Source organism: Pan troglodytes, chromosome 3, assembly GCF_028858775.2.
Source record: "Pan troglodytes isolate AG18354 chromosome 3, NHGRI_mPanTro3-v2.0_pri, whole genome shotgun sequence".
NCBI classification, from domain to species: Eukaryota; Metazoa; Chordata; class Mammalia; order Primates; family Hominidae; genus Pan; species Pan troglodytes.
This window is the reverse complement of record NC_072401.2, coordinates 114,241,785-114,264,627: the sequence shown is the minus strand read 5'-3', so window position 1 is coordinate 114,264,627 and position 22,843 is coordinate 114,241,785. Positions and strand designations below refer to the sequence as shown.

At 43.1% G+C, this 22,843-nt stretch overlaps 1 protein-coding gene and 1 pseudogene across 2 annotated transcripts in view; one reads left to right on the top strand and one right to left on the bottom strand.

Annotated features, from left to right (window-relative positions):
• ANK2 (ankyrin 2) overlaps positions 1 to 22,843 on the bottom strand; it is a 684,795-nt gene that overhangs the window by 591,861 nt on the left and 70,091 nt on the right. The window lies entirely within an intron of this gene.
• LOC738550 (large ribosomal subunit protein eL8-like) lies at positions 2,735 to 3,586 on the top strand (annotated as a pseudogene).

Here is a 22,843-nt window from a genome sequence, read left to right as displayed (position 1 = left end):
CTACTCAGGAGGCTGAAGCAGGATAATGGTGTGAACCCGGGAGGCGGAGCTTGCAGTGAGCTAAGATCGCGCCACAGCACTCCAGCCTGGGCAACAGAGCCAGACTCCATCTCAAGAAAAAAAAAAAAAAAAGAAGAAGAAGAAGTAAGAGGCTTTCTTTACCTCCACCTTGATTTTCCAACATTTGTGATCTTGGTTCCTAAGATGCTCTAGAAAAAGGTGAAACCTTTTTACGAATATGTACCCCTATATATGCTGCTCAAAAATCTACAGCTTTACCTTGCTCCTTCAGACTCAAGAAAACTTTGAGGTCATCTGGGCAATCCTCTCCTACTGTGGGAATCTCCTCTACAATATTCCTGACAGGTGGCTCACCAGCTTCTGCTTAAAGACTCCAAGCACAGGGTCCTCCCTGCTTCACAAGGTGTCCAATTCCACTCTCGTATGTTAGAAAGTTCTTATTTTAAGGAGATATCTACTTCCTGCTGCCTCCACCCAGTAATCCAACTTCTGCCTTCTGAAGCCACATGAAATAAACTTAACTCCTCTTGTCAATAGAATTTTTCTTCAAATAAAGAGATGCAGATATTTTCACAATTCTTCCCATATCCTTTGAGCACTGTCTTTCTTAGACAAGTGCTCAAATTTATCAAAACCCTCTTTAAAACTGGGAGCTAGAAAGACTGCTCAAATACTCTGTAAGATTGAATGATACAGGGACATTATATTTTACTGAATTTGTCCTCATGTAACATTTCCCAGAAGAAAAGCTACTTTTTATTTCTCCCCACCTTTGAAGCCCCTTAAGAAAGGAACAGTTGGGCAGGGTGTGATGGCTCACGCCTGTAATCCCAGCACTTTGGGAGGCCGAGGTGGGTGGATTGCTTAGTCCAGGAGTTCGAGACCAGCCTGGTCAACATGGTAAAACACTATCTGTACTGAAAATACAAAAATTAGCCGGCGTGGTGGCATGCACATGTAATCCCAGCTACTTGGGAAGCTGAGGCCGGAGAAATTGCTTGAACCCAGGAAGCAGAGGTTGCAGTGAGCCATGATCATGCCACTGCACTCCAGCCTGGGCGACAGAGCAAAACTCCATCTCAAAAAAAAAAAAAAAAAAAGAAAAGAAAAGTTAATGGGGCCCCTGACTAGAAAGAAAGACCTTCTGTGAGTCCCCTCACTCTGCTAGAAATCTGGTCATCAGGCTCAGAAATCAACAAGGTAGACTTCAGGATTAATTGGTTGGAGCCCTGATATTTCATGAAGACAAATTAGTGCATTATCCAGCACAGATTATTTTTATTGACTAGTGGTCATTTTAATAAACAAAGAATCCACTAATTCATTCTTATAAGTAGAAGTTAATTTAATATTTTATCACCTTTCTTATTTCCAAAAATGTCTAAATCAGTCTTCTCTTATTTATTCTCTTTTTTCCACAATGACAAACTATGTAGTCCACTATAGCAAGCTATCTCTACCATATAGAAGAAATGAAATCTAATCCTTTTGGTACCTGGGGAGCTCCTCAGTGAATCCTTTGCTATCACCATCTTGGATAACTCTCTAATGCTGCTTCCAAAAAGGCAGTGGTTGCTCCATTTTACAATGCCACCAACAAGGGTTCCAGTTTCTCCACATTCTCACCAACACTGGTTATTTTCTGGTATGTATGTTTTTGGTTTTGTTTTTATTTTAATAGTAGCCATCCTAACAGATATAAGGTGATATTTCGTTTTGGTTTAGTTTCACATTTCTCTGATGCAAAGAGAGAGAGGTTTTGCCTTCAAGTCTTCCACCTTTTGTTTCATGTTCTTTCCCATCCCTTATTCTTCCTTCTTCTCTAGCAGCATACCTTCTCCCATTCCAACCACTGTGATCCCTAACACAGAGATCAATGGCACAGATTTACTAGAATATACAGGAACTTGAGGATATATACTACATATCCCTGAGGGAAATCACTGGCCATCTTTAAATCACTGATTTAAAGCCATCAATGGTCACTATTGTCCTTATTAGTCCATGTTTCTTCTCCTCCCCATAATAAACTCAATTCTAAGTTAATAAATATAAGTATGCTTATTTTTGTGCTCCTACAGCCTGTTAAAAATTTTTTTTTTCCAAGGCCTTTCTCTACCTCCTTGGTCTCAAATCATAACTTTGGCCCTGGTAGCCATGTGACCTGCTGATTTAGATGGTGTCCTGTGCGCTCTTCGTCTAAGAATTTCTAACAAACTAGTCATCAGGTACCACTTTAGCTAAACCTTCATTTTGATCTTCCTATTCAGGATGCCTTTCTCCCAGCTACCTTTATTTCCAGTCTTCTAACACTTAAGGATTTGCTAGTAAGTTGAGAACCTCAGGCTTCAGCTCATCTAAGACTTCGGGATTTTTCCCTCAAATCCCTTTTGAGTCCTTTCTGAACTTTCCGTTTTACCACAGTATAATAATTGTATAAGGGCACCCTCCATGCACAACAACTTCTTTATGAGAGTATTGTTTTCTTGCAAATAAGTATACATTACTTTTTCCTTAGAAGCAAATGTGATTTTTTTAAGATGGCGGAAGGCACCGAACCGTAATCTATTACATAGAATCGATGCCCTAAACACTTTGAGGGAAATAAAAATACACAAAATATGGTTCCTGCCCTCAGAGAGTTTATGCTGTATTTGAGATGATGAAGTATATAATATTAATAATTTAAAAAATAACCCTCTCCTCCCGCAGCCCAAGATGCTGAAAGGAAAGAAGGCCAAGGGAAAGAAGGTGGCTCCGGCCCCTGCTGTCGTGAAGAAGCAGGAGGCTAAGAAAGTGGTGAATCCCCTGTTTGAGAAAAGGCCTAAGAATTTTGGCATTGGACAGGACATCCAGCCCAAAAGAGACCTCGCCCGCTTTGTGAAATGGCCCCGCTATATCAGGTTGCAGCGGCAGAGAGCCATCCTCTATAAGCGGCTGAAAGTGCCTCCTGCGATTAACCAGTTCACCCAGGCCCTGGACCGCCAAACAGCTACTCAGCTGCTTAAGCTGGCCCACAAGTACAGACCAGAAACAAAGCAAGAGAAGAAGCAGAGACTGTTGGCCCGGGTCGAGAAGAAAGCTGCTGGCAAAGGGGACGTCCTCAACAAGAGACCACCTGTCCTTTGAGCAGGAGTTAACACCGTCACCACCTTGGTGGAGAACAAGAAAGCTCAGCTGGTGGTGATTGCACACGACGTGGATCCCATCGAGCTGGCTGTCTTCTTGCCTGCCCTATGTCGTAAAATGGGGGTCCCTTAGTGCATTATCAAGAGGAAGGCAAGACTGGGACGTCTCGTCCACAGGAAGACCTGCACCACTGTCGCCTTCACACAGGTGAACTCGGAAGACAAAGGCGCTTTGGCTAAGCTGGTGGAAGCTATCAGGACCAATTACAATGACAGATACGATGAGATCCGCCGTCACTGGGGTGGCAACGTCCTGGGTCCTAAGTCTGTGGCTCGTATCGCCAAGCTCGAAAAGGCAAAGGCTAAAGAACTTGCCACTAAACTGGGCTAAATGTACACTGTTGAGTTTTCTGTACATAAAAATAATTAAAATAATACAAATTTTCCTTCAAAAAAATATATTGGGTAGTACATAATATATGTCCTCTGTAATGACTCACTAATCATTAATGATCGTATAATGACCATACATGGAGGATGTCAGGACTGCGGGATTTGAGACAGGCTTTGCCTAACCCCTTAAGATTTCAGCTAAGTTCAGAATATGTGTAAATTCATGGAGAACGCTCTATGGTCAAAAAGGAGAGGTGCCAGCAAATGCAGGGAGGTGAGATGCTCCAGACATGGTCTGGATATGACAATCCCAGGGTCACACAGAAAGTGCCCCCCTTCCAACTGAACTGCCTACCCATGACAGTGGTGCTACTCATTCTTTACGCAGAAGTGGCCACTGATTGGAACAGAGTGGGCCTGACCCAAGGGCAGCTTCTCCACAGCCTGCGTCTTGACCCATGGAGTGAACTTACTCAAAGGACTTTTCCTACTGGGGCAATGGAAATTAGTCCAGACTACCTCCCTCCAGAATTTATAGTAGAGAATGCAGAGAGGATTGATGAGAGGGAGAAAGGAAGAGAGCAACCCCCTAAGAAGACACCAGAAAACAAAGCCTGGGTCCTGGGTATTCATAATAAATCCCTTTATCTTAAAATTATCTGAGTGAATCTCTTCCTTGCAAACAAAAAAGCCTGATGTAACATATTTTAAGAACAAGTAATACACAAGCCTACCCTGAATAGAGGGTTTATCGAGGGGAGTAGCAGAAGGTAATTTTGAAACAGTTTGAGGTCTTTACATGTGAAGAACTTTGAAGGTCAACTATATATTTTTGTCTTTTTTATCTAATCTATGCTTGAACTTGGCCAAAAGGCTGACAAGTGATTTTTAATCTAATCTTACTTTAATTTTGCCATTGCATATTTAACAAAATTTAAACCAAAACAGTACCTATCAGATTAAATAGAAATAAATTAATTTGCAAGATATATATGTGACTTGAATAGCAGGAATAAAAATGTTTGATTTTGGCCAGATGTGATGGCTCACACCTGTAATCCCAGCACTTTGGGAGACCAAGGTGGGTGGATCACTTGATGCCAGGAGTTGGAGACCAGCCTGGCCAACATGGTGAATCCCCATCTCTACTAAATATACAAAAATTAGCCAGGCCTGGAGGCGCGTGTCTGTAATCCCAGCTACTCGGGAGGCTGAGACATGAGAATCACCTGAACCTGGGAGGTGGAGGCTGCACTGAGCCGAGATCGTGCCACTGCACTCCAGCCTGTGCGACAAAGTGAGACTCCATCTCAAAAAAAAAAAAAAAGTTTGATTTTACTCTTATTTGTCACAGATGACCAAAGGCATTAAAAATTCTGGTGGTGTCTGGGCACGGAGGCTCACACCTATAATCCCAACACTTTAGGAGGCTGAGGTGGGCAGGAGGTCAGGAGATTCAGACCATCCTGGCCAACACGGTGAAACTCCGTCTCTACTAAAAATACAAAAATTAGCTGGGCGTGGTGGTGCACGCCTGTAATCCCAGCTACTTGGGAGGCTGAGGCAGGAGAATCACTTAAACCGGAAGGCAGAGGTTGCAGTGAGCCGAGATCACGCTACTGCACTCCAGCCTGGGAGACAAAGCAAGACTCCATCTCAGAAAAAAAAAAAAAAAAAATTCTGGTGGTTAGTTGATATAACAAGCTGATGCTTTCTAAATCTTTTCTTTTTTCACACACAAAATGATGGAGATCTATACCCACACCTCATATTGCCATATATTTTTACACACAGTGAAGGATGAATTTAGTTATTTTTTTTTTTACTTTTTTTTTTCATCAAACCTGTCAGCAGGAAGTAGAAGGATGGATTTTGTAAACCAAAATGTTTTGGTCAACATTATAAAAAGTTTATAGGATATCTCAAAATAGGCTGTGCATGGTGGCTCATGCCTGTAATCCTAGCAATTTAGGAGGCTGAGGTGGCCGGATCACTTGAAGCCAGGAGTTCAAGACTAGCCTGGCCAACATGGCAAAACCCCGTCTCTACAAAAAAATACAAAAATTCACCAGGCATAGTGGCACGTGTCTGTAATCCCAGCTACTCAGGAGGCTGAGGCATGAGAATCACTGGAACCCAGCAGGCAGAGGCTGCAGTGAGCCAAGATCACACTGCTGCACTCCAGCCTGGGCAACAAAGCAAGAGACTGTCTCAAAAAAATAAAAATAAAAAGCAACACCAGGCTGGCATAGTAGTTCACACCTAATCCCAGCACTTTGTGGGGCTGAGGCAGGAGGATTGCTGGAGCTCAGAAGTTCAAGGTTACGGTGAGCTATGATCGCGCCCACTACACTCCAGCCTGGGCAACAGAGCAAGATCCTGTCTCTTTAAAAAAACAAAAAGGCCGGGCGCAGTGGCTCACGCTTGTAATCCAGCACTTTGGGAGGCCGAGGCGGGTGGATCACGAGGTCAGGAGTTTGAGACTAGCCTGACCAACATGGTGAAACCCCGTCTCTATTAAAAATACAGAAATTAGCTGGGTGTGGTGGCGGGCTTCTGTCACCCAGCTACTCGAGAGGCTGAGGCAGGAAAATCACTTGAACCCAGGAGGCAGTGGTTGCAGTGAGCCAAGATCATGCTACTGCACTCCAGCCTGGGCGACAGAGCAAGACTCCGTCTCAAAAAAAAAGGAAAAAAAGGAAAATAAATAAATAAATAAATAAACAAAACGAAAAAAAAGCCACTACTGCCAAGAGCTTCACCCATTCATTGAGGGTCATTGGGAGGGTTGTTAATAATCCAAATTGAGGCACACATATTAAGGATCAAGGGGAGGTAGCAAAAGAAGCACCAAGAGTAAGCAGTGAAAAAGGTTAAATATTCCCACCAACAACCCAGATGTACAAACTCTTCCATCATTTGCATTCACAGCCTGCAAGCTCACAGAACCTTCCAAATGGATATTCTCTAGAGCAAGCAGCTGTTTCACCAAAGCTGCATTAAAGTGACTTGCTAAAATATATTATAATTTTAAAGACTCCCTCTGTTCCCATACTTCTGGTATTTTCCTCTTGTTTTATTTTATTGGCCACAGCATCAAACTGAGTAAACATTTTCCAGCTCAACCACAAAGTACTGTTGGCTTTGTCTATCAACACTTATAATCGCTCTTAAGAGGAAATATATTTTTCTGTAAGACCAAATGAGAATCTTTCATGAGAATTAGTGTGCACCACTTGGAAAATTTTCAGAAAGGATAAAATAAAATCCAATCAAATCTGTTCATAAAGCAAAATAAGATGATTAGCTCTGCATTTTTATCCATTAAATTAAAAGTGTAGGGCCAGAAATGGTGGCTCATGCCTCTAATCCCAGCACTTGGAGAGGCTAAGGTGGGCAGATTGCTTGAGCCCAAGAGTTTAAGACCAGCCCGGGCCGGGTGCGGTGGCTCACGCTTGTAATCCCAGCACTTTGGGAGGCCGAGGCGGGCGGATCATGAGGTCAGGAGATCGAGACCATCCTGGCTAACATGGTGAAACCCCGTCTCTACTACAAATACAAAAAATTAGCCGGGAGTGGTGGCAGGCGCCGGTAGGAGGCTGAGGCAGGAGAATGGCGTGAACCTGGGAGGCGGAGCTTGCAGTGAGCCGAGATCGCGCCACTGCACTCCGGCCTGGGCGACAGAGCTAGACTCTGTCTGAAAAAAAAAAAAAAAAAATCAGTCAGGGTGATGGCACGTGCCTGTAGTCCCAATTTCTTGGAAGGCTGAGGTGGGAGGATCGATTAAGGCTGGGAGATCGAGGCTGTGGTGAGCCATGATCGCACCACTGTACTGCAAGCGAGACCTGGTCTCAAAAAAAAAGCCATATTAACTGCCATTGTTTATAGGAGTTTATTTTAACATACTCATTTAAGTATGCCATATGTATTTGTAGAAGCATTGCTTATCACAAGAAAAGACTGGAAACAACCAAAATGTCCATCAGTAGGTAGAGTTTACTCATACCATGAATGGATACTAAGCAGGTAGTTTAGCTTTAGTTCATGTATTTTCACTATTGTATAGTATGCCAGAGTATGAGTATACCACAATACGTTTTAAAAATATATCAACATAAGCCAGGCGCGGTGGCTCACGCCTGTAATCCCAACACTTTGGGAGGCTGAGGCGGTCGGATCACAAGGTCAGGAGATCGAGACCATCCTGGCTAACATGGTGAAACCCCGTCTCTACTAAAAATACAAAAAATTAGCTGGACGTGGTGGTGGGTGTCTGTAGTCCCAGCTATTCGGGAGGCTGAGGCAGGAGAATGGCGTGAACCCAGGAGGCAGAGCTTGCAGTGAGCCGATCGCGCCACTGCATTCCAACCTGGGTGACAGAGCGAGACTCCGTCTCAATAAATAAATAAATAAATAAATAATATATCAACATAAATAGATTTCATAACGTAAGTTGAAGACAAAAAGCAAATCACCAAAATGCCAATAGTATGCTATCAAGAAATGTAAAAACATGAGAAACAATTATATTTATTGTTAGGTATACATTCATATGAAGTACAAGTTCAAAGAAATGCATGGGAATGATGAGAGTTGTTACCTGGAGAGTTAATGGAGGATACACTTGGAAAGAGATATTGGGTTAAACCGCATGACACTGCCAATGTTTATGCATTTATGACATAGAAAAACACCAATCTCATGTTGCAACCCAACATATAAGTCGTGTTCCATTACGTTAAATAGGTTTTATTTCTTAAGCTAAGAGGTGAATACACATGTGTTCACATGAATGCGTGTGACTCCACAAACTAACCCTGTGACCCTAGAAAAGCTATTTAGGCCAGGCGAGGTGGCTCACGCCTATAATCCCGGCACTTTGGGAGGCCAATGCGGGGGGAATCACGAGGTCAGAAGCTCGAGACCAGCCTGGCCAACATAGTGAAACCTCATCTCTTCTAAAAACACAAAAATTAGCCAGGCATGGTGGCGCACACCTGTAGTCCCAGCTACTCGGGAGGCTGAAGCAAGAGAATCACTTGAACTTGGGAGGTGGAGGTTGTGGTGAGGCGAGATCGAGACACTGCACTCCAGCCTGGGCAACAGAGTGAGACTCCGTCTCAAAAAGAAAAAAGAAAAGAAAAGCTATTTATTCTGGTTTTTTGTTTTTTGTTCTTTTTGAGATGGAGTCTCACTCTTGTCACCCAGGCTGGAGTGCAGTGGTGCAGTCTCAGCTCACTGCAACCTCCACCTCCCAGATTCAAGAGATCCTCCTGCCTCAGCCACCTGAGTAGCTGGGATTACAGGCACCTGCCACCATGCCCAGGTAATTTTTGTATTTTTGGTAGAGACAGGGGGTTTCACCATGTTGGCCAGACTGATCTCAAACTCCTGACCTCAGGTGATACACCCAACTCGGCCTCCCAAAGTGCTGCAATTACAGGCGTGAGCCACCGAGCCCAGCCTTTAATCTGGTTTCTTCACCTGTAGCATGGGGATAAAAATAATATATATCTCACAGGGGTATACTAAGGATCAAATAAGTTAATATATGTAAAGGACTTAAAGAGTGCCTGGCACATAGGTAAGCACTATTTGATTCCATTACTATTGTTTGTATAGCTGTTTGTATAGTTGGAAAATATTTTATGAAAATATGTTTCAATTTCTTATGGAAAAAGGTAAATAGAAACAAAAGTAAAGAGAATAGTATAATGATATATAAACAAAAGTAGAGAGAATAGTATAATGACTCAAATCATTTTGCCTTCACAATTAGCAAATCATGGCCAGCGTTTCACTTCTATTCCCATCCCCTTTCCAGAAACACATGTGAGATTATTTTGAAAAAAATCCTAGATTTTATCAGTAAGCATTTCAATATATATCTTAAAATATAAAGACTTCTAAAAACGTAACCCAGGCTGGGCGCGGTGGCTCACGCCTGTAATTCCAGCACTTTGGGAGGCCGAGACTGGCGGATCACGAGGTCAGGAGTTTGAGACTAGCCTGGCCAATATGGTGAAACCCTGTCTCTACTAAAAATACAAAAACTAGCCGGGCATGGTGGCATGCACCTGTTGTCCCAGCTACTCAGGAGGTGGAGGCAGGAGAACCACTTGAACCCTGGAGGTAGAGGTTGCAGTGAGCCAAGATTGCGCCACTGCACTCCAGCCTGGGCAACAGAGTGAGACTCTGTCTCAAAAAAAAAACAAAAAAACAAAAAAAACAAATACTGTTATCACACTTTAAAAATTAACAATTTCTTAATATTATCAAAAATAGTCACTGTTAAAATTTGTTGCTTGTGTCATAAATACTTATAAGTAAACTTTATGTTGCAATATTTATAAGTAGACAGCTTGATGAATTTTTATAAAATGAACATACTTATATAATAAGCACCTGGAAAAAAAATAGAGTCTGTGTGTTTTTTATGATTTTTAAAAATCAGGATGCAAATAAGGCCATGCTTTACAATTGATTGACAATATCTTTCATAGTATTAATAATTAATATTAAAATAATGAAGAATATGAGCTTATTTCTGTTTTTTAGACAATTTGTTTCTTTTCTTTCTGAAAGAATATATAAAACACGATTAGTTACCATTGACAGTGGAAATGGAAGTCAGAAATTCAATAAGGAAAGTTTACTTTTCAGCTGGGTGTGGTGGCTCATGCCTGTAATCCCAGGACTTTGGGAGGCCAAGGTAGGCAGGTCACCTGAGGTCTGGAGTTCACGAGCAGCCTGGCCAACATGGTGAAACCCTGTCTCTACTAAAAATACAAAAATTAGCTAGGTGTGGTGGCAAGCAGAGATCCCTTGAGCCTAGGAGTTTGAGAGTTTGAGACCAGCCTAGGCAACATGGTGAAACCCCTTCCCTACAAAAAATTATCCAGGCATGGTGATGTGCACCTGCAGTCCCAGCTACTTGGCAGGCTGAGGCACAATAATCACTCGAGCACAGGAGGTGGAGGCTGCGGTGAGCTGTGATCACACCACTGCACTCCAGCCTGAGTGATGAGAGTAAGACCTTGTCTCAAAAAATAATAATATTTTTTTAAGAAAGAAAATACTATCAAAAATTAAAAATGGGTTCAACTTATGGTCATTAAAGTATAACAAATAGTTATATAATTTATATGGTTATGCTTTGTGTCCTCACCCAAATCGTATCTTGAATTGTAATCCTGATAATCCCCACATGTCAAGGGAGAGACCTAGTGGGAGATGATTGGATCATGGGGGCAGTGTCCCTCATGCTGTTCTCATGATAGTGACTGAGTTCTCACGAGATCGGATGGTTTTATGCATGTCTAACAGTTCCTCCTTCACACACTTGCTCTCTCTCCCCTTCCGCCATGATTGTAAGTTTCCTGATGCCTCCCCAGCCATTTGGAACTGAGTCAATTAAATCTCTTTCCTTTATAAATTACCCAGTCTCGGTAGTATCTTCATAGCAGTGTAAGAACAGACTAATCCAATAATTATATGCTATTGTTCTACATATGAATCATATTATACATTAAATTAATATTATACTATACAGAGTTACCTATATTCTACAGCTAACTCAACATATATTAGAATTCACTTGTTTCTTTCATAATTATAATTGTTTTCTACCATAATCACTGTGTCTTTGTTACTTAGGTTTCCAGCCCTTGGTCTAATTGAAACAAAAGCATCTTACTGGTGTGCCAGCAATAGAATTTAAAAATCTTTAGACTGCGATATTGTAGTTTTGCAGACCTTAATGGCATTGCCCTTGACTGGAGATGCACAAGCAAATTCATTTCCTGTCAGCCTTGCTGAGGATAATGGGCTTTCCCAGTGCTGCAGAGTTTTCACTGACTTCTTTTTTTTTTTTTGAGACAGAGTCTCACTCTGTCACCCAGGCTAGAGTGCAGTGGCGCAATCTTAGCACCGCAACTCAGCCCCCCAAGTAACTGGGACTACAAGCGTGCACCACCAGCCTGGCTAATTTTTGTATTTTTAGTAGAGACAGGGTTTCACCATGTTTCCCCAGCTGGTCTTGAACTCCTGACTTCAGATGATCCGCCCACCTCGGCCTCCCAAAGTGCTAGGATTACAGGTGTGAACCACCACACCTGGCTCACTGGCTTCTATTGACAGTGCAGTGGAGGGGGCTCTGAGCACAATGCCATCTTCTGGCAGAGTTCCTGGAAAAAGGAAATAATGATGCCCTGCAAGAAACCCCTTGTTTCTGGAAACCAGAATGTCAGGCTCTATCATAAAGGTTTCATTTTCCTCCTACTTTAGGATATGTTCAGGTGAAGGCAAGAAGACAACTGAACAGTCCTGAAATTAAAATGTGTGTGAATGCGTCCATAAAACATTTAGAGTACTCCACATTCCAGAACTTTGAGGAAAGTGCTAAATCCAGTGATAATATCTGAGGAGTCCTCTCATACATTTGTATAATTGAGATCATTGTGTAAGTAAATAAGAAGAAAATGAGAAATCTATGTACTTCTTTGTCAATAAAAATAAAGTGGCCTTTTTTTTTCTTTTTTTAGAGACGGAGTCCCGCTCTGTCGCTCCGGCTGGAGTGCAGTGGCGCGATCTTGGCTCACCACGAGCTCCGTCTCGCGGGTTCACGCCATTATCCTGCCTCAGCCTCCCAAGTAACTGGGACTACAGGCGCCCATCACCACGCCTGGCTAATTTTTTCTATTTTTCAGTAGAGACGGGGTTTCACCGTGTTAGCCAGGATGGTCTCGATCTCCTGACCTTGTGATCTGCCCGCCTCAGCCTCCCAAAGTGCTGGGATTACAGGCGTGAGCCACCGCACCCGGCCAAAGTGGCTTTTTTTAAAAAAGCAGAATTATCCAAAAAATTACTTATCCCACATATATATTATAGGATGTTCATTAAAAAATATACCAGGACTTCACCAAGAGAGTTGGCTCGGCACTCCCAGAAAACAGCACTAACAAATAAGGGTTGCAGGATCACTCAAACTGAATGATGATATATTTAAAAGTTGCTTTTGCACCAACCTAATAGTAAACTTGCACAGGGACAAACTTCAATTCCTGACCACTTTGGTACAAATTAGATTTCCCTGGAGGTCCAATGTGATGTGAAGAATAGGTAGTTTAAGCTAGCTCAGCATGTCAGAAATCAGTGGAAAGCACTAGTACTGCCTATAAATGATGATGTTGAGAAGTCAGAAGTTATTACACATTCGATTTCCCCCAGACAAAAAAATTCAACAAACAAAGTAGTTGCAGCCAATGGTGTACTGGGTGGTTATCTAACAGCCACTCCCACATTCCACATTCCCCTAAACACAAACACGAATAATCTAGGTAACAATCCTATTGCAGGCTGGCGCCCCTTGTCAGCGATTGGTTCGAATTGACACCATTATTACAAGGGGTAAGCAAGTCACAGATATCAACCTACCTGCTTCAGAGCAGCGAGAGATGACAAACTCTTTAAGGAGAAGGACTGTGCATTCTTCTATCCCAGTCTCCCCAACCCTTAGCTACACATGGATTTCATTGTATCCTCCACAGATGTTTGTTCAAATGATAGTTAATTAGAAGTCACATTTCAGGGCCAGCTGCGGTGGTTCATGCCTGTAATCCCAGCATTTTGGGAGGCCGAGGCAGGGGGATTACTTGAGGTTAGGGGTTCAAGACCAGCCTGGCCAACTTGGTGAAACCCCATCTCTACTAAAAATACAAAAATTGGCCAGGCGTGGTGGTGGGCTCCCATAATCTCAGCTACTTCAAAGCCAGCATAAAAATACTGGGATTGGCCAGGTGTGGTGGCTCACACCTGTAATCCCAGCACTTTGGGAAGCTGAGGCAGGTGGATCACTTGAGGTCAGGAGTTCAAGACCAGCCTGGTCAACATGGCAAAACCCCGTCTCTACTAAAAATACAAAAATTAGCCAGGCGTGGTCACGTGCACCTGTAATCCCAGCTCCTCGGAAGGCCGAGGCAGAAGAATCGCTTGAACCCAGGAGGCAGAGGTTGCAGTGAGCCGAGATCGTGCCATTGCACTCCAGCTTGCATGACAAGAGCAAAACTCCGTCTCAAAAAAAAAAAAAAAAAAAAAAAAAAGAAAGAAAGAAACCTAAATCTTCATGGTGATTACTTCTCAAATATAAGATTATAGATGGGCTGGGCGCGGTGGCTCAAGCCTGTAATCCCAGCACTTTGGGAGGCCGAAGCAGGCAGATCACCTGAGGTCAGAAATTCAAGACCAGCCTGGCCAACATGGTGAAACCCCGTCTCTATTAAAAATACAAAAATTAGCCGGGTGTGGTGACGCATGCCTGTAATTACAGCTACTCGGGAGGCTGAGGCAGGAGAATCGGTTGAACCTGGGAGGTGGAGGTTGCAGTGAGCCGCGATCGTGCCACTGCACTCCAGCCTGGGTGACAGAGCGAGACTCTGTCTCAAAAAAAAAAAAAAAAAAAAAATTATAGATGTATTTTTTTAAAACTACTTTGAATATTTTTCAGTATCTTTATTAGCAGGGCTTTTTAAAAATTTACATGCCAGGCGCTGTGGCTCACGCCTGTAATCCCAACACTTTGGGAGGCCGAGGCGGGCAGATCACGAGGTCAGGAGATCAAGACGATCCTGGCCAACATGGTGAAACCCTGTCTCTACTAAAACAAATACAAAAAATTAGCTGGACGTGGTGGCAGGTGTCTGTAGTCCCAGCTATTCAGGAGGCTGAGGCAGGAGAATGGCGTGAACCCAGGAGGCGGAGCTTGCAGTGAGCCGAGATCCTGCCACTGCACTCCAGCCTGGGCGACAGAGCAAGACTCTGTCTCAAAAAATAAATAAATAAATAAATAAATAAATAAATAAATAAATAAATAAATAAAAATTTACTTGGTGAGCCAGTTCCCGCTGTGTGATTTTGCACATGTAAGCCTTACATACGTATATTGCCCATCAGCTGTAGCTCACCCTTCCAAACAAAACTGTGTATGGAAACAATTTAACTAAATTAAGAAGACTATATTATGCCAACATTCACTGAGTTATTTGTGTAACTCATATTATTTTTATTTTTCTCAGAGTTTGAAAAATTAAAATCCTTTCAATTTTTAGAAACAACTAATAGGAGATCTCAGGATATAAATTTGGTTTGACTTTTTTGTTTCAGGGATGAGTAAAAGCTGCTCAGTTAATGAGAGGGTTGTGTGAAATGGGTGACTCTCAAACGAAAGCCATTCAGTGATTAAACAAAGTGAGAGGGATTCCTAGAAAGACCAAATATATGGGATTCACAGCATTCTCTCTTTCCCTAGTTTTCTTATGAAACTTCCTGTGTCCCTGATAGATGCCTACTTAATATGCAAATACATGTGCATAATGTACACATTTAATGTGCAACTATTTTTATTACAATGTGATGAAAACTCTAAGACAAATCTGTAAGTATTGAAGAGTAGTGGAATATGCCACCCCAAAATATGCCAATTTGGCACAAGGGTTATTTTGAGCTAAAGACACTTAAAAAACAGCAAGTGCAAGAAAGGTTCTGACCTTTCCTTTTTCTTCCTAAAAACAGGAAATAAAATTCCCATATGGAAGATGTGCTCCCTACTCCAGAAGGAAAGTAACATTTTTACCACAGAGATGGGGAGTTAAGGCTGAGAAAAATCTGTACAAACCTTATCAAACTCACTCTTCCCTTCCTAGTTACTTTTCCACCATGAATTGTCCTAGCTCAAGCCTTTTTGTCTTGTCACATTTTCAGAATTTACTGCTCTTTGTCCAATTCAGTAAATAAGCATTTGACTCTGCTTCTTTTAGTATTCACTTCTATACGAGAATTCTCATGTCATGTAAAGCTTATATTAAATAAATTTGTATGTTTTTCTCTTGCTAATCTTTTGTTACAGGGGCCCCAGCTGGGAACTTAGGAGGGTAGAAAGGAAAGGATATTTTTCTTCCCTTACAGTATCCCTCACTACTTCCTCTTCCTTCACTTCCTTCTTAACCAGAACACTCCCCGAAATCCTACCCTTAGTTCTCTTCTCTCACTACATGTTCCCTAGGCTGGTGCTTCTCAGAACGTAGTAGTTAGACCAATGGCATCAGCACCACCCGGGAACTTGTTAGAGCTGCAAATTATTGAGCCCTAACCAGACTGAATCAGAAACTCCAAGGGTGGCTGGGCTGCAACATGTTTTAATAAGCCCTCCAGGAGATTCTTACACATGCGGAAGTGTGGAAAACCACAGCCTTCATGCAGTCCCATCCGCCTCCAAGACGTCAGTCCTTATAGACCTACAACTACTCAAACCTATATACCTGGCTCTGACCAATTTTGTGAGCTTCAGATCTAATTTCTCATGTCCGCTAGGTCGGTCTCCCTATATGAATACTCCCAGTGTAACTCAAACTTAAAGTGATATACTTCCATCTTCCTACAAAAGCCCGGAGCAACCTCTACCCTACAACCTGCCCATTTTCCTACCTTCCCTTCTCAGTTAACGATACCCAACACTCACCTGGTCTATTAGCCTAGAAATCTTAAAATCTTAGAATTTTTTTTCGTGTGTGTGTGTGTGTGTGTGTGTGTATGTGATGGAGCCTAGCTCTGTCACCCAGGCTGGAGTGCGGCGGCCCAATCTCGGCTCACTGCAACCTCCACCTCCTGGGTTCAAGCTATTCTCCTGTCTCAGCCTCCCAAGTAGCTGGGATTACAGGCACGTGCCACCACACCCAGCTAATTTTTGTATTTTTAGTAGAGGCAGGGTTTCACCATGTTGGCCAGGCTGGTCTTGAACTTCCGACCTCAAGTAATCCACCTGCCTCGGCCTCCAAAAGTGCTGGGATTACAGGCATAAACCACCGCCTTTGGTGAAATCTTAGGAATTATCCATTTTAATTGTCTTTCTCTCTTACCAGCCCCTCTGGTCACCAAGTTCTGATTCTACCTTAGGAAAATCTCTTTATGCCCTACTCTCTTTTTTCTTTCACTGTCTATACTGCAGATTATCAGTAACTGGCCTCTCCACCTCCAGCTGATCCAAACACAAAAGCATCCATCACACTGCTGCTGTATACAAAACCCACAAGAAGAGGGGAAACTGGTGGAGAGACTGTGTTGAATATCAGTACAAATTTCAGTTGAGTCTTTAAAAATTATTCTCCAGCGGCCTGATTCTCTGTGAACCTGTTGCCCACAAGTATTATTTTTCAAAGCATCAGTCTTGTCCCGTTAAATCTCTTCTCAAAAACGTTCAAAATTTCCCATTGTCTATAAACAGTTCCAAATCTTTAATGGGACAATAAGTTTTTAAGCCCCTGCCTCCTGCTTAAATGATGTGGTGGTCTCACACTTTGACCCACACTATTCCTTGGACTGGACTTGGCCTCCCGTTTCCACCCCTCTTTCTTTACCATTTCACTTCTTATCCTTTAAAGACAATTCAAATGCTGCCTGCCCACCAGAACTCATGAATTGGTCCTCTTTCTGCTGCCCATGGCAATGTCTTAAACCTCTATGAGAGCTTCATTTCTTCCAGGCTTACAGGAGTTAGTTAGTCAGTTCGTTAGTTAGCTATTTATTTTTGAGATGGAGTCTCGCTCTGTCGCCCAGACTGGAGGTGCCGTGGCGCGATCTCGGCTCACTGCAAGCTCTGCCACGCGGGTTCACGCCATTCTCCTGCCTCAGCCTCCCGAGTAGCTGGGACTACAGACACCTGCCACTACACCTGCCTAATTTTTTGTATTTTTAGTAGAGACGGGGTTTCACCGTGTTAGCCAGGATGGTCTCAATCTCCTGACCTTGTGATCCACCCACCTTGGACTCCCAAAGTGCTAGGATTACAGGCGTGAGCCACCGTGCCCAGCGGTAGTTAGTTATTTATATCTTACAATACATGGATAGAAGATCCTTCCTTAAGGGCGTGACCAGAGCTGCAATTCATTTTTGTCTCTTACACCACTTACCACAGTAAAGATCTACGGCTGGGCGCGGTGGCTCAAGCCTGTAATCCCGGCACTTTGGGAGGGCTCAAGCCTGTAATCCTAGTACTTTGGGAGGCCAAGGCAGGCAGATCACGAGATCAGGAGTTCAAGACCAGTCTGTCCAACATAGTCAAACCCCATCTCTACTAAAAATACAAAAATTAGCTGGGCATGGTGGCGGGCACCTGTAGTCCCAGCTACTTGGGAGGCTGAGGCAGGAGAATCACTTGAACCTGGGAGGCGGAGGTTGCAGTAAGCCGAGATCTTGCCACTGCACTCCAGCCTAGGCGATAGAGCAAGACTCAGTTATCAAAAAAATAAATTAATTAAAATAAAATAAAATAACATTTACTTAGGTGGATAAAGATTTACTGGATGGATACTGATGGAATGGAAATACATATTGTATCTGTTACCACATAAAGGCTGGGCTAATGAAGCCTGACTGTCTTGGCACAAGTTGAATGCATGAATGTGTCTCTCTATTTCCTCAGAGCAGCAACTCTCAAATCTGGCTAACCATGATAATTAATGGGGGAGATTTTCCCCAAAAAAGTGGATTCCCAAATGTTACCTAGGTAAAAACACAGAAAAGTAGTAATAATCTTTTAGGAAAGAGTCTAGGGGTAGGTGGGAAGAGAGAAGTTTTTACTTTTTACTTTGTTTTATATCTTCAATGCTATGTGAATTTTCCAAACCCATGCGTGTTTTTGGCTTTTTTATGTCAACATGGGTTATCCAGATAAAGGAAACATGGGCCAATTTTGTGTTCTTGTTTATATTTTTCTGTGTTTTTTAAACTAATAATAAGACAGGGTCTCACTCCGTCATCCAGGCTGGAGTTCAGCAGCATGATCACGGCTCACCGCAGCCCCAACTTCCTGAGCTCAGGTGATCCTCCCACCTCAGCCACCTCAGTAGCTGGGACTATAGGCATCCACCACCACACCTGGCTAATTTTTGCATTTTTTTAGAGATGGGGTTTTGCCATGTTGCCCAGGCTGGTCTTGAACCCCAGGGCTCAAGTGATCTGCCCACCTCGACCTCCCAAAGTTTTGGGATTTTGGGTATGAGCCACCGCATCCAACCACACTTTAGAAATTAATAAAACTAAATTAAAATACAGATCCTAAGCCCTCATTCTGGAGGTTCTCAGTTGGTACGTATGCAATAGGAATCTGTATGTCTTTTCAAAGCTTCCACATAATTCTTGTACAGCCTCAGAACACACGCTCCCCAGTACCGTCCCCTCCTACCCCTTAAGTGGAGGTGAAAGGATGGAGCACCTCATTAATTTACAAATGTAGCAGAAGAAGAAAGCAACTGCACCAACAGCTAATAAGATGGACTTGAAGGCATAACCTGCTTACAAAACCCATCCTGCTGAGGGTACCAAAGGGACTCAACAGCAAGGGCCTCAACACTCCCCTCTTGAACACACACTTCTTCTCCTAGGTAATGCTGTACTAGTTAATAAGGCTGTTTGCCTTTAGTACCTTCTTTTCCCTTCAGACTATTTCTTGATATTCATTTAAGCCAGATTTCAGGGGGGTAATCCAGGCGTGGGTTTTTTTTCACATGTGTCCCAGGTGAGTCTCCAGTGAGGAATGGCTGAGTTGGGGCTCACAGGGTTCAGGATACGCTACTCCAAAATAAGGCACTGATATAATTTGGCTGTGTTCCCACTCAAATCTCATCTTGAGTTGTAGTTCCCATAGTCCCCATAGTGTTGTGAGAGGGACCCGGTGGCAGATAATTGAATCATGAGGGCGGTTTCTCCCATACTGTTCTCATAGTAGTAAATAAGTCTCACGAGATCTGATGGTTTTATAAAGGGAAACTTCTTTCACTTGGTCCTCATTCTCTCTTGTCTGCCACCATGTAAGACACACTTTTTGCCTTCCACCATGATTGTGAGGCCTCCCCAGCCACGAGGAACTGTGATGTGAGTCCATTAAACTTCTTTTTCTTTATAAATTACCCAGTCTCGGGTATGTCTTTATCAGCAGCGTGAAAATGGACTAATATAGACACCTTGGCACATTGAATATCAGGCTGAAGCACTCTGAGAAGCAGCATATGCGAGAAGGATTTTCTGACCTTCTCCTGAAGCAGCTCCAAGAGCCCCATCTGAAAGATGCCCACTCTGTACCCAGAGGAAAGCAGCTTCCTTATCTCTGAAGACACAGGACACCAAGAGGAATCTGAACAAACAAGCCTTGTTAAGTTTCCCCAGTTTAGGCCAGGCACGGTGGCTCACGCCTGTAATCTCAGCACTTTGGGAGGCCAAGGCGGGCGGATCACGAGGTCAGGAGATCGAGACCATCCTGGCTAACACGGTGAAACTCTGTCTCTACTAAAAATACAAAAAATGAGCCGGGCACAGTGGTGGGCACCTGTAGTCCCAGCTACTCAGGAGGCTGAGGCAGGAGAATGGCGTGAACCCGGGAGGCGGAGCTTGCAGTGAGCTGAGATCACGCCACTGCACTCCGGCCTGGGCGAAAGAGCGAGACTCTGTCTCAAAAAAAAAAAAAAAAAAAGTTTCCCCAGCTTATTCCCATTAGATCATGCCCTTTTGTCCTCCTATTATATTTCTCCATGACCTCCACACCTCATCAAGCTCAGCATAAAAACATCCAGTTCTAATTATTTCTTTTGGTCTTCATTTCCTTATGAACGCTTCCTGTCACAAAAACTTATACTAAATAAATGTGGCCGGGTGTGGTGGCTCACGCCTGTAATCCCAGCACTTTAGGAGGCTGAGGCAGGCAGATCACCTGAGATCGGGGGTTCGAGACCAGCCTGACTAACATGGAGAAACCCCATCTCTACTAAAAATACAAAACAAAAATTAGCCAAGCGTGGTGGCACATGCCTGTAATCCCAGCTACTAGGGAGTCTGAGGCAGCAGATTCGCTTGAACCCGGGAGGCGAAGGTCGTGATAAGCCAAGATCACACCATTGCACTACAGCCTGGGCAACAAGAGTGAAACTCCATCGTGAAAAATAATAATAATAAATAAATAAATGTGTATGCTTTTCTTTTGTTAATCTGTCTTTTGTTACAGGGGCCCCAGCAACAAACTCAAAATGGAAGAAGGAAGAGATTTTTTTCTGCCCCACAGTGCTCCCTGCATTGTCACTACTTCCTGGCAGAATCCCCTGTTCTTCACACCCAAGGTCGAGTTATGGAGGTCTTTGCTGTGCCGAGGAGTTAGGACTGTATTCATAAATAAGGTAGTTTTCAAAGTGCAGTCGCAAGACTATCAGCATCAGTGTATCACTATGGGGCGGGAAAGTAAGAAATGAAGTTCTTGGCCCCCAACCTCAGTCTACCTAATCATAAAATCTAGGGATGGCCCTCAGAAATCTGTTTTAATGAGCCTGCCAGATGATTATAATGCACTTTTTTATTTTTTATTTATTTTTTTTTTTTTTGAGAGAGAGAGAGAGTCTTGCTCTGTCACCCAGGCTGGAGTACAATGGCACAATCTCAGTTCACTGCAACCTCTGCCTCCCAAGTTCAAGCGATTCTCTTGCTTCAGCCTCCCAAGTAGCTGGTATTACAGGCACATGCCTCTATGCTCCGATAATTTTTGTATTTTTAGTAGAGACAGGATTTCACCATGTTGGCCAGGCTGGTCTTGAACTCCTGACATCAGGTGATCCACCCTCATTGGCCTCCCAAAGTGCTGGGATTAGAGGCAGGTGCCACCACACTCAGCCTAATGCACATAAATCTGATAACCACTAATGAAATGTAAAGGTAGTGAATGGTGATTTAAAACAAAACAATGAAGGGCAGGCACAGTGGCTCACGCCTGTCCACATTCCCTGGAGCTCCTCACTGTGGCACACCCTGGGAGGGCTTAAACATCTCTGGAGTTGTGGGTCAGGGCTGCCTGAGAAGGGAGAGACCAACTGATGAGGATCTGCAGGGCTCATACAGAAACTAAACCAGTTTTATTGTGATTCGATGTAGAACTTGATAAGGGGAGAGAAGAAAACCCACGAGTGCAAAGGCTATTGTACTAATCCAGGAGAGCTGTATTAGTCAGGGCTCTCCAGATAAACAGAACCAGTGGGACAGGATACATATAGAGAGAAAGAGGAAGAAATTGAGTAAGAAATAATTAGATCGTGTGATTATGAAGGCTGAGAAGCCCCACTATCTGCCATCTGCAAGCTAGAGAGCCAGGAAAGCCAGTGGTATAAATTCCAGTCCAAGCCCAAAGGCCTGAGAACCAGGGGTGCCATTGGGGTAAATCCCAACTTAAGGGCAGAAGACAACTGATGTCCCGGCTCAATCAGGCAGTAGGCAGGAAGCAAAAAGGAAGAAATTCCTCCTTCCTCTGCCTTTTTCCAATCTCAGGATGGATTGGATGATACCTACCCACACTGGGGAGGGCCATCTACTGTACTTAATCCACCAATTTAAGTGCCAATCTCATCCAGAAACTCCCTCACAAACTCAGAAACGATATTTAATCTGGGCACTCCTTGGCCCAGTCCAGTTGAAGCATAGAATTAACTATCACAAGAGTGATGGTTAAATTCTTTGGAATTATGCAGCATTGATGGGCACTGATGGAAAGGAATGATTCTATTTCTGAGGAAGAATGAAGAGGACATGACCAACTTCATAAAAAGTAAGAAAAACAGAGAAACCAAGGTTGACTCCAAGTCTAACTTCGGTAAGTACAGTAGACCGATTGCATTAATGGCCTCAATTAAATGGGTTCCAGTATGTATACCCTTTAACCTATTATATAATTCTATTTAGTCTTCCCCGACTCTGACTCTGTGCTGGGCAATGTGGTATGTTTTGGCCAGTGTGACACTGGCAAACTTGAAGAAAGCAGCAACTTGAAAAAGTTCTTGAGTCTTTCCAATCTCTTTTAGTTTTCTATGATCACCATGAGCATATTCCACAAGATTGCTTGAAAAAATGCCCAGGCTAGCCCGCTGGAGGGACATGACAAACATATGCATGTACGAGACATATGAAGAAGAACCCAGTTATCCAACCAAGTTCAACTTAACCCAGTCTATAGCCAGCTGTCCCCTAACATGTGAAAGCCCAGTCATGTTCAGCGGAGCCATGTAACCTCATAATGCATAAGTGAAACCAGCTGTCAGTCATAATAAATGATTATTATTATTTTAAGCCAATGAACTTTGGGGGTGATTTGTTAGGCAGTATTATTGTAGCAACAGATAACTGAAATAATAAGAGCCCAAATGGTTCTCTTTTGATATACTTTTTGAACAAAGGCAGGTCATGTGCATAAAGAAAGATTAGCTCAGGTCCAAACCTTTTGA